The sequence below is a fragment of the Dromaius novaehollandiae genome, chromosome 3 (assembly GCF_036370855.1).
Source record: "Dromaius novaehollandiae isolate bDroNov1 chromosome 3, bDroNov1.hap1, whole genome shotgun sequence".
Lineage (NCBI taxonomy): Eukaryota > Metazoa > Chordata > Aves > Casuariiformes > Dromaiidae > Dromaius > Dromaius novaehollandiae.
The window spans coordinates 90,620,232-90,632,843 of record NC_088100.1 but is presented as its reverse complement, the minus strand read 5'-3'; the positions used below and the strand labels follow the sequence as shown (position 1 = coordinate 90,632,843).

At 37.9% G+C, this 12,612-nt stretch overlaps 1 long non-coding RNA gene across 2 annotated transcripts in view; it reads right to left on the bottom strand.

The window, feature by feature from the left end:
* The window catches only part of LOC135327910 (uncharacterized), a 41,490-nt gene that overhangs the window by 7,919 nt on the left and 20,959 nt on the right, over positions 1-12,612 (bottom strand). Inside the window, exon 4 of one of the 2 annotated variants that reach the window (XR_010388499.1) lies at positions 11,905-12,128. This is a non-coding gene — a long non-coding RNA (uncharacterized LOC135327910). Of the gene's footprint in view, positions 1-11,505; positions 12,129-12,612 lie in introns of those variants that run through there. The other variant, XR_010388496.1, reaches the window with a different exon arrangement.

The window sequence follows — 12,612 nt, the reverse complement described above, 5'->3', positions numbered from 1 at the left end:
TTGGAAAGGACCATATCTTCTCAGCATTTGCACTGATTTTGCAGATGACATTTTGGATATGGCATATCTGATTGTACTCTTCATGAACTGAGCCTTCATCTTTGCAAAGATAGAAAAGGAGCAGCAATGCCAATCTATTGCTTAAGTCGATGACAGTGGCTGTAATATTTGACTTACATGCCACGTTGTGTTGCATATTACTGTGCTTTGAGAAAATTCTTAATTCAGGCAGTCAGAGAAGATGAATCAGTGAGGGCACCACTTCTTCAAAGATGTACTACTATACAGGAAAACATCTGAGATAGTTGTGGATGGATTAAACAGCAGCAGATACAATGGAGCAAAAGAGGGGCCAATTGGTAGGTCCTAATGCGATTTTGCAGTTACCCAATTTATCAAATGAAATAAAAATGTGCTATGCAGAGTTTAGGTACCACTATGCCAAGTGTTCACCTTGGTACAGGATCCCTGACACAAAGGTCTTATGTGAGAAGACAAATATGACATAGGCGAGGTGAGAATTTCTCAAATGCCAGTGCTCTTTCACAGCAGTGGCCAGTGTGTTTGCCTTGACCTTGCGATGGTTTGTTCCTGCACCCAGTTTCCTAAGAGTTATGCAATGTAATAAGCGATGAGCAGCACAGGATAGCAATGAGCTGGTCATTATTATGGCCAGAAGCAGAATTCTAGCACGTTAGTGTCTCCTTTCCAGGTTTCTGCACAAGAGTCTACCACTCTTGCTTATGCAGAAAAGCACCATTGCTCTCTAAATAACTGAGGGGAGAAAAAAAACAAAAAACAAAAAACCAGGACTGGGGTTAGAGTACGTTTAATTTATCAGGAACAATAGGAGAGAACTGACCACCCATACTGGTAAAAGCTACTGCTTTTTCTTAGTTATACAGTATCGTAGGATAACTCGATGTGTTTCCTGAATATCTCAAGGGTCTAAACTATTCTGTCTTTTAGAAGTCTTTTTTCATCTGTTTTCCAATTTTCCTTTCCTCCACCTCTGAGCAAAAAATAAAAATAGGTTAGAAAAATCTGTGCTTTCCATGGGGGTTAGAACTGGAACATGTTAGCATGCTTTTTACCCACTCCCAGCATTTATTTCATTCTTTCCACAAGTCCAGTGCTTTCTCTGTTTTTCAGACTCCTCGGGACTGAAGCTATTCAACAGTAGATGTTTTCATGTTTTAGGGCTTTAAAATAGAAGCAGCTCTAATGAATCCAGTATGTTCAGAGAGCAAACATTATGTTTTCTGATATCCTTTAGGGAGCTATACTAACTTTAGGCTAGTATACCATTTGTAAACAACCACGCCCACAGCTTTACACAGAGTAGTTCACTTTCTGGTCACAAAATCATAATATAGTTGAGAAGGAGTATATATTAATGTTCAAAGTCACTTTTTGAAAGACTATACTGTTGCCAGTTTATGCCCACGTCCTTGTCATGTTAAAAAGCAAGCCACACAACTCAAACTAATGATGTACTGGGTTATAAAGAACTGCCTGATAGGGTGTTCTTTCTGACAGCTGCTTGAATAAGAAAATGCAAGGAGAGCTTGCTGGTGACAAAGGAAAACATGAAAAGGAGAAATACAGGAACTGTGTTTCCTGAACAAGGGGCTGTGGAAGTAAGGTGCTGCTGAACATCACCATGCACTTGAGAGTGAGAGCTCAGCAGAAGTAAGTGTAGCTGAAACATGTAAAAGCTGGTGCTAAACTAAATCCAGCTGTCTCTGTGGTGAAGTCTATTTTGAAATTAAAGGTCTACAGATTTTCAGAATCATTCAGTTCCAAAATTTCCAAAAGGGATGTTGATGTAATAAAAATATCAAAACAAGATGGAAAAGTCTGTAAGGCCTACTTTTCAATGAGAAATTTTGCTTGAAAAATAGAAAGCATATGAATGATTGCTGTATTTTCAATTTAATAGCAAAGCGAGGTTGAACAAATCCTTTACAGTGTTATCTGGGATGTTTTCAAAGCAATCCTAGCAAACTGCATACTGACCTAAAGTAGAAATATGTCCATTCTAGCAGATTATGTTAAAAATCTGTTGTTTATTGCTCTTATAATGAGATTTTTGTCCTTGTCCCTTTTTTGAATATTTGTTGAGAGCAGTACTCTCTCAGATATCATCTGAAGAAGCTATGGAGCAGAGTCTGCTTTAGTCTGCGCATTATCTTTATGCAGTAGCCATAAGAGATGTAATTGTCCTTTTCATATTTTCTCAAAAACACACCTTAAAAAGAAGCAAGACAAAAAGAGGTTCCATATTTTGTTTGCAGTAAGTCTTCCATTCCTTTAATGCACCTTTGTACAGATCAAAGTACATACACATAGGATATGTAGTCACCCAAGGCTTAAAGCCTGCACAGACATTATTTTGGACCCCCATATGTACAGGGGTCGAAAACTGGATATATTGTGATTTTGCAGGCCTATATGCATACGCTATATTCATGACTATGCAGTGACTTAGCATCCTACTAGACTGGGCCTTACTCAGAAGATCAGTCAGTTGACCATATCATAATCAAAATAAACAAAAGGAATAACTGGCATTGACTAGGGAATTACAAAGCAGAACTATGTCAATTCCTTAACACAGCAATATCTTCTCCAAAAGTTCTGCAGTACGTAAGCTGAGTAGGTAAGAAAAACCTCCCACTTGTTATTTCAACATTTGGAAAGAGAAAATGTCTGTTTATTCTACACTTAAAGACTCAACAGAGCCTATTACCAAAAAAACCAAAAGATAATAACAATGTGAAAATTAGACACCCATTTATTTTATAACTTATGATAAGTATGCATTAAAACACAACTGTTATAACGATTAATTCTGAAGATATTTATCCCAATTAAATGTTGATTATGTGCTACATTCCATATGCATTACTTCTGGTATTTGAAAGAGTATTTATATCAAAACATAACATTAGAATCCTTCCTTCAGATATAAGATGCTGTAAATAAATTTTCTGAATTAAAACCCCACATACTTTACAGCTGCAAGTTTATTAAACAATCTGTACTTATCTACGGGAGAATTGTAAAAGGGGTGTTCCATGTAAACTATCTTTTGTTTCTTATTTTTTATTTTTATTTGTGCACTAGTCAAATAAATAAAACTGTATACACAGTAAATTGCCAGTTCAGCCATTAATTTCCTTGGGGCGAGTGGACAGTTTTCTTGTAACTGGAAAATCTATGGTGGTGTCCCACATCTTCCAACATGAATTGTGATCCAGTGCTGGTCCACAAGTGTGTGAAGGAGGTGCACAGCTCCTTGGTCTGCTCTGATATAACTTCAGATAAAGTCTATCTCACTTTGATCACGGGCACCGCAGGTGTTTAGAGAAGGAGTTTAACACTTTTGCTGATATGCCTTCCTAATGGCAGATTAAGTGCATTCCCAGCCAGACTTTGCATCCAGTCATACTTAATAGACAGCTATTAATGGACCTATTCTCTGTGAATCTGTCAACTCTTCTTGTGAGCTACCTGAAAGTTTCATGTGTGGCCTTAGTATTGAGAGAAATCCTAAATTATTCCTATCTGCTTTCCTATTGCCCCATGATGCATAATCAGTTATCACTATGATTGTCACTCATTTTGTTTCCAAGTGGGAGAGACTGCTCCATAGCCACAATCATGCTCTTAACCATTTGCTCTACCTTTTCTGGTTCTGTGATATTCTTGCATACTGCACTTATTAATCCAGATATGTGTACACCACAGTGTCATACAGTGGAATATTGATGATTTCTGTTTTTTTTCCTATTCCTTTCCTAATAATTTCAGACATTTTATTTTCCTTACACCTCTTCCTTTGAATTTCATAATTCTACAGTTTAATTTGAATTTTAATGTACTTCAATCTTAATTTTAACCTATTTTAAAATGAATGTGACCACCTCCTTCAGCATTCTTTCTCTTAAAGTTAGCAAAAGCAGAGATGCAGAACAGGAATGTGTAGGTAGGCCAACACCCTGTTCTGGTGCAGAAATTAAGAAATTACTCATGACCTGGCTAGCAGAGAGACGTGTTGGTGCAGTGCTAAGATTAAGTCTATGTAGAGAACTGCCTGTGTAAGGGACTCTTGAAACAATAATTGCTCATAGGACCGAATTGTCAGAAATAAGGACATCGAATAGAGCGGCCCTTTGTCAGAGTTACTGGCTAGGAATGATTGTTGACCAATATGTCACACTAGGAATAGAACAAACTACAAAGTATATGGAGAAGGGAATGGTTCATACTTCTACCAAAGGTGAAATACAGCTGGAGCATACCTTTATCTGCAAGCAATGTGTATCAGCCAAAAAGAATTAACAACTAGGAAGCGGCTTTAGTTGTGAAATAACTTGGTGTTTTAAGTAACAAGTCAAGGCAGTAAAAGAGGCCAACTGTAGTATTGAACTCTAAGGAGCATTGCACCCCATGAAAACCTGAAACATGAGTGACAGGTTTTCAAAGAGTGGGGCAAAGGAGATGAACAATAAAAGAGGCTGTGATGGATCTGACATGGAAAGTCAGTCTTGCAATACTGAGGGCTGAGTCCCTGCAAGAAGATCAAGTCACAGCTATGACCACGACCATGACAAAGCACAAGGAAGGACTGCTGCAAACTCAGAATTGTTCCTTTCTTAGCAAAGCAACTCAAGGATGCTGAAGAAAAGGAGCCCTGATCCAGACTAAAGTTTATGAAGGGTGGATGATGCTCTGAAAATGTGGAGATTGTACAGAATTTAAAATATTACCACTGAAGAGACCTGTAACAAGAAGCTGGCAGCCTCAAAAAACAGCACATGAACCTGTATATACTGTAGTAAACAACACATAGCACTGTAATTGCTAGTTTTTGGAAGAAGAAGTGCAATGGATTTTATCATGTTGCCAGAGTTTGCAAGTACCAGCAGAATATGAATCGATAACAAGGACAAAGAGAATGACTACAGAGCTATTAGCTCAGAGTTGTTCTTCATTGCAGAAATGGCCAAGGTAGCAGCAGAAGATGAATGAACTGTCAATGTGAAAACAAATGAAATGCTTTTTAATTTTAAGTTGGACACGGGTGCCAAGGTGGTACCCGGAACAGTGAAATCAGCTCAATGAAAAAAAGCAAAGTCAGAGGCAAAAGAATAACAGGTAAAGCTAGGGTGTAGAGCATTGAATGTATACCTGCTGAGGGTGTCTGAGTATTAAAGAGCAATTGAAAAAAATATATATGAATTTCAATAATACCTCAGGATGAATGCATATCTTTTATTTTAAAATATACCACCCCTGTGCTTTCATCAGGAGGGGCAAACAGTGGAAGGACAAAGATCCTATTCAATTGCATTTGAGTTACCTTCCAGAGATGAGAAATACAGAGCTGAGTTGGAAGTGTCGCTACTCCATAGTCAATTCCCCAGGGAAAGTTTTCTTCACCCCAAGGCAACTACTTAAGGAAGAATTAAGAATTATGTAAATGCACGTACTTCTTGGTCATTCCAGGGGCCAAAGGAAAAAAAAATCCTACTTTTATACATAGATCCACTACCTACAGGATAAGATATTGTGGAAAAAAAGGAAGGTATTAAAGACTTGTCCACAAATGGATTCTGACAGGTGTTCTCAGAAAAAAAAAAAAAAAAAAAACCAATAAGGTGGAGAGGGAGACTATGGCATTGTGAGCTCATTATCAATAACACTGCCCTAGCAGAAGCAAATGGACTATAAACAGTCCTGGATATAGGGTACAAGGGGAAATTCACATCAATACTAACTGCCAAATTATTAACTTGAGGGTTGAACTGGGCTCATTTCTCCTCTGGTTATCTTCATTACTTGTAGGGGAGGACTGCTATAATCACATTAAAAACTTTGAGATGTTGCTTATAATGCCTCACGATCTCTAAAAATATGATCAAATAGGGAAGACCGTGGCCTTAGTTAATACACAGTTTTGTGACTGCATTTCTAAAGGCCAGTATTTTTTAAGGCTAGACTTCTCTGAAATTGACCGTGAAAAACATATGTATATCACCATACTCACTTTCTGCATGTCATTCCAACCCATCAAATCCAGAGGTTTCTATATAAATTTGTGATTTACAAATTGAACACAAACTCGAGAGAGAATTCACTACAGACAGACCCCTGAGCCATTTGACAAAAAGGCAGAAGATCAAAATGGAGAACCACAACAGATAGACTGTAGTCTGTCACAGCCAAGTAAGTGAACAAACCCTGCTCATACTCAGAGCAGAGGAGCCTGTGATTGCTGGAGCAGCTACTGAGGTTGGGCTCCCCCAGGACACAGGTCAGTCGGACTTCCTCACCAAAGCCAGCCATCCTGTGGCATGGCAGGAACATATGATATGGCATTAGAAGAAATACTTCAGCTGTTGCCCAGCCATGTCATGTTGATGCCCCCAGCTGTTCTGGGGTCAATCAGTATATTGACAGGGTCCTCTGTCCCACTGTTTCCAAATGTGAAGACCTTTTTCTTTTAAATTTCATGTTTTTGTCCTAGTGAATCTCAATCTGCTTTTATCCTCCAGCCCTGAAGTTTGCACTTTTTTCAGCAGGATGTCCTAAACCTTTATGCATCAGCAGTGTCTCCTGGCCTTGTGCTACCCATAGGCACGCACTGCAGGCACTTTCCACCATGGGGGAGGGCTGCAGAGTGTAGCTCAAAGGAAGCAGGAGGGAGTCCAGAGGTGCTCACAGAGGAGAGTTTACAAAATATGCATAGACATTTAGTAATCTAGTTTCTGAATTAAATAATTGGCAACAGGCATGAGTAGATTCTTGGCCAGAATCAATCTCCTGAAGATGAATCCAATAGTGAAGGTACAAGTATAAAGACCTTACATGTAGCAATGGATTATATATGTCGTTTATCTTAACAGTGGGATGTTTGCATACGTCAGATTTACAGAAATCCTTAAACGTCTATGTTTATAAATTATCATATATACAACATTATATTTTATAAATAAAAATGTTTATCTAAATGCTATGACATTGCTATATTCTATATAACATTATTATTGTATTTTATATATACGTCTGTATGTATAATATATATATGAGATTCAGTTGTACATATCATTCAAGAGAATTGTAAAGGAACATAGAAATAAAGAAATGAAAATGTTTAGCATGGAGAAGAAACAGATCTAGTAAAAAGAAAGGAAGGCAGTAAGGTCTAAAAGCTGAAATATGTTCTTCAAGAGCTTAAAACCAAGCTACCCAATGCTTTTGAACTAGATCATAAATCAAGATTTTCAGAGAGGTCTGTTGTTATAGCTCCAAAAAATGAAAAGGGGACAAAAAGATACTAGATCTAAAAAAGCAAAAGACTTAGGGGAAAAATGTTAAACTGTGTGGACCTGCTGGTTAGGTATGCTAAGGCATCACTAAAGTGTTTAATGGCATAAATGGGTCTTAATCTATGTTTAAACTGTGGTTATGCTCACTTTCAAGTGCATTTATAACTCCAGAACGGTGTAGATACATCTTAAGGTGAATAAGAATCAGGCCCCATATCATGTATTTAGGTAAATATTGTGTTTTACTTCTAAACTTCTCTCTTGACTGCACATTTCAGGTTGAGATAAGTCAAGTGAAGCAGCAATCCCATCAGCCCAGAAGATAATGATGGTCATAAAATGAAGTACAGGTTTTCCACATTTAGTCAGTTAATGAACAAGTGTGAAACATACCTTGTTCAAGGCTGAAAAATTAATTATGTTGACAGAGGATTACTTTCCCACATTTATTCCTTGAGTACTGTGACTATTTTAGGTAGTGCTTCTATGAAGGATTATAATTCAAATTCATAGGTAAGTTCATTACCAACCATTTAATCTTTAGAGTTAGCTATATAAAGACTACATCACAAAGGTTGGTTAGGATGAATGAATAAACATTCTTTCATTGTATTTGGCAGAGTAACTGTTCTATAAAATCACAGACTGGATAAACAGGTAGAAATCTGGATTGAAGTTAATCAAAGATAACAGTGGAATACAGATGTATAGCTCCCAGTGAAAGTAACTGGATTTATATATCTAAATGGATTGGAAGTCAGAGTTTGTGGCATGTAGACTGTCAATGATCAACATTCAAATGTGTCATATAATATTTTTGGAACAGCATAAAATTGTTGAAAATAAGTCCAGTAAGATATATTTAAAATGAGACCAATAAGAAATATTTAAGTATAGAAATTTTATGCACATATCAGTAATTTACGAGACATCTTAAGAATGGGATATTTGTATACACAAGATTTCTCTCTAACTAGTTTAAGATTCATACTAAATAAGTTATATGAAAATATTTTAAAGGTACCAGCAGCCACTGATGATATGCACTGTTTCTTTTTTAAATGGCAGCAAAAAATAAAACAGGGAGAGACAGAAAGGAACAGAGAGAAATTGTAGCAATAAACAGAAGCTCTACAGTAGAACAGATACAGTCAGTGGTTGAAAGTAGAATATGGTTTTCCTTACCATAATATGCTTTGTTTCATTTTATTACAGTAAAATGACTCTTCTCTATTGCCCTAAGCCACATAACATGTTCACTCTTAGAATTTTGTAAGCAAGTTGTTCCATTAGTCTTTTTAAAGCATATATTAGGAGTTTTCAGAGTAAAGAAGAATAAAAACTATAAAATTTCTTCACATGAGATCAAAATGTGAGCAAGGTTCAAGTATAGACATTGTTCTAAACATATTTTGAGTTTAGAAAGGGAAGACACCCCTTTCTGCCTACAACTCTGTAGACAGCTGATTTGTTAGAAGATTTATACAGTAGTATTGAAATGTACTTGGTCCAGTCAGGGCTATAAATCATTCCCAGTTGTTTTTTAAATATGTTTTTAAACCTCTGAGAAGAATAAGCTTTTCCAGCTCTAAGAATGCTTAGTTCTGCAGCAGTTGCTGAGAAGGGTCATTTCAGCAAAGTCACACGAAAACACTACATGTTCTGGTGCAAATGGGCTAACTGACACTGCCTGAATTCCCACCTGCTCTGCAAAGCAGGAGTTAACAAAGTGTTTTGCAGCAGACCTGTGTGGCAATGGAAAGATTAATGCCTCTGACCCCAATGGAGAGCAGTGCTAGGATCAAGTTTTGAGACCTTGACCCCTGCTGTTCCAAGGGACCATGAGGCTGGGGCACCCAATGACCTGCACCTTGTTGCCCATACTCCCTTATGTGGTAGCAGGACAAGGCACATCTGCTACTTTTCAGGCCCTATGTCTGAATTTTCCCCTTTAAGGGTTTTCTAAACAAGTTCTCAGGTGAGAAGAACTTTATAAGGACGGAGACACACTTGTTGACTGTCAGGGCAGAAGCTGCTTTTAAGTATATGGTAGTGATTTTTTTACTGATAGATTTCTTGATTTTTCCAAAGCTCTGAAGGAAGAGGAGGAAAAGCTTCATCATTAACTATTTTTACTATACATTAATGTATCAAGGTGTTTTACAAACACAGAAACAATACTGCAGAGCAGATCCTGAGAAAGCAGGTTGAGGTACTCGGAGGAAGTAAGTTACTTCCTCCCTTCGGTAGGGGATAAGGAGGCAGCATCTCCTGTGAACCCCATACATCACATGCTATGATGTACGTTCAGCCATATACAACACATCACCTGCTGTGGGAGACACTGTCCCATAGCAGAGCCATCCCATCACCACCAGAGCTGCATGCCTTCCTGAATACAGAGCATCCCAACAACAGTCACAGAACAGCAACAGCTTCTGATGAAGTTTCTTATTACACTGTTTTCATGTGACAAAATTGAAATTAACCTTTGAATCAGATCTTAGATGGAAACACTTATTTTAGATTGTTTTATAGTGCACCATGAAAGTGCCAACACTGAAACAGATCAATCTTACAGCAATCCATTATTCTGAATGACTAGAAACAAACATTTCAGTTTTCTGTTCTACTCAGAACAAAGCCAAAAAAGTCCCCTAAAAGGAATTGTAACTTTTGTTTTCAGCAGAGTTTTAAGGATCTCAGAGGTTTCTGTTTACAAAGTAATGACACAGATGTACGTGTATCCTACTTCAAAAAAAAATGCACTGCTTATATTTGTTGTTGGTTTGTTTTAATATACTGGCAGCAAGATAACTAGCTTTCAGAAATTTACATTTTGATCACTACAACTGAAGGAGGCAATTAGGAGACAATTTTCTGAGCAAAGATTTTGCTGTAATGCTGTGTTTTCCCTTGCCGTTCTTCATATTCTACTCACTGTGGCAAGGCAGCAGAGAACCCACCAAAGCACTGATCAGATCCAGTGTTGTCAAACTTGAGGCATACTTGGATGAAAATTTCTATGACCAATCTTAAAGACGAAGTTTCCTATGCAATTGTATTTACACAGTTGTCAAGCCATGGATTTACTATAATGATCTATTAATGGTCTTTTAAAGGTGCTGAAGGCAGAGACATGTCCACCTGAGATGCTTTAGAGACAGAACCAAAAAGAGAAAAAAGAATAAGAACGCCCCCCCCCCCAAAAAAACCTAGTGTAAAACTAAGGAAATATAAATGCAGTAAGAGGAAGGAAAGCACTGCAGTTAAAACATGAAAAAGTAAGTAAAGAATGTGAAGCTTATCAAGGCTTTTTTTTTTCTTTAAGTTCTTCTCAGGGAAGAGCTGGAGACCAAATTATAGATCCAAAACCACAGCCAAGAAATAATCTTTGATTGAATTCCACAAAATCTCTTGACAGTAAAAGTAAAGTGTTACTGGATTAAGATACAGTTTTTCATTTCCCAGAATACTAAAGAATCTTTTGGGATGTGAGCTCAGGCATAACCTATAAACTAAATCAATCATTTTTCCAATACAAATGGTGCATCTTATGTGTTATGAGATCTGGTGGATTGCTCTTTAAATACTCTCTATACAGTGTACAAGTAACCTGCAACTTGCTTTGGTATGTTCACATGGGAGCACTGGTGCTTTCTTTAGCTTTTCAGGACCACCCCAAGGCATAGACTCTACAGGCTCCCTTAACCTTATAATAGTGCTGGTCTAAGGAAGATATCCCTGCCTTCCACAACTGTAAATTTCTTATCATTTTAAATGTTCCCTTCAGCTTTTTGAGGTGTCTGGGTTTGTAATTCACTGCTCAGAGACAACTGACATGCAAAGCCAAGAGATAGACAGCTTTTGTGTGGATTCCAGAGAAACCTTCAGTCTACTGGAGCCAGGATAGGAACTGTGGAATTCTATTCAAGATAATAAATATCAACATACATTTCCTCTCCTCGACATCCTCAATTTTCTTTGAAATTAAGTCAGGCTCTCCCAAGAACTCAAGAATTTTCCCAGGTGTCTTTTTCAATAAAGCACAGTTTCTCCCTCTCTTCTGCCTCAGTAGAGATTTGCTTGGCTGGCTAGTCTCCCAGTTAAGCCTAAAGTAAAAAAAAAAAAAAAAAAAAAAAAAAAAAAAAAAAAAAAAAGGTGTCCTTGCTGTTCCGGCTTGCCCAAGCTTCTCTTGTTTCTGAAAAATCTACCTAGTTTCTAGAGTATCTCAGATGCAGTGTCTCTTAAAATCAATGTTATCACCTCATTTCTTTATTTATACTTTCTCAGGTTTCTTCTCTTTATAGTCTGGAGTTCAGCAAGCAAACTGAGTATCTGTAGGGTGTAGCCAAGGATAGCTATCTTGCATCTCAGTGGCAGCCATCAAAAGCATTTTCCCTTTGTCCTTGATTGGGAAGACATTTAACACAAAATATGGCAGATTCCACATACACTGAGGCATCCAAAGATAACACAATTGTACAAGAGCTACTAAGTTGTATGTGCATAAAAAATGTGGGACATCTATTTCTTGGCAAATCAAATGCAGCTCTTTGCTACTCACATGAAGCATGTTAAAGTCCAAAGGTGACTGCTCCTGGACTCATCCATCCCATCTTCCTCAGTAGGAAGAACCAAAGGAGCAGCTCGCTGTATCGCCGAAGCACAGCTCACAAAATGGTTCCTACTGCTACAACAGGGACTACTAGTAGAACATTCTTTTCTTGGTTTTGGTTTGAAAGGCTGCTTCCTGTTGGTCCCGTAATTGTCTGTGTCATTCACAACTGCCTAAAGAAACAAAGGGAGAGAAATATGTCACTTGCTAGAGTCACAGAATCACACAGAATAGTTGAGGCTGGAAGGAACTCCTGGAGATTATCCAGCCCAGCTCACCTGCTCAATGCAGGGGCAATTAGAGTAGGTTGCTCAGGGCTGTGCCCAGTTGGATTTTGAACATCTCCAAGGATAGAGACTTCAGAACCTCTCTGGGCAACCTGTTCCAGTGTTGGACCACCCTCAGGGTAAAGAAGATTTTTTTGTTATTTTTAAATAGAACATCCTGTATTTCAATTTGTGCTCATCACTTCCTGCCCTTTCACTGGATACTACTGAGAAGAGTCTGGCTCCATCTTCTTTGCCTGTTCTCACCAGGTATTTTATACACATTGATAAGATCCCCCCCAAGCTGAACAGATCTCTTCCAGGCTGAACAGCCCCAGCTCTCTCAACCTTTCCCCATATGAGATACTCCAATTCCTTAATCATCTTTGTA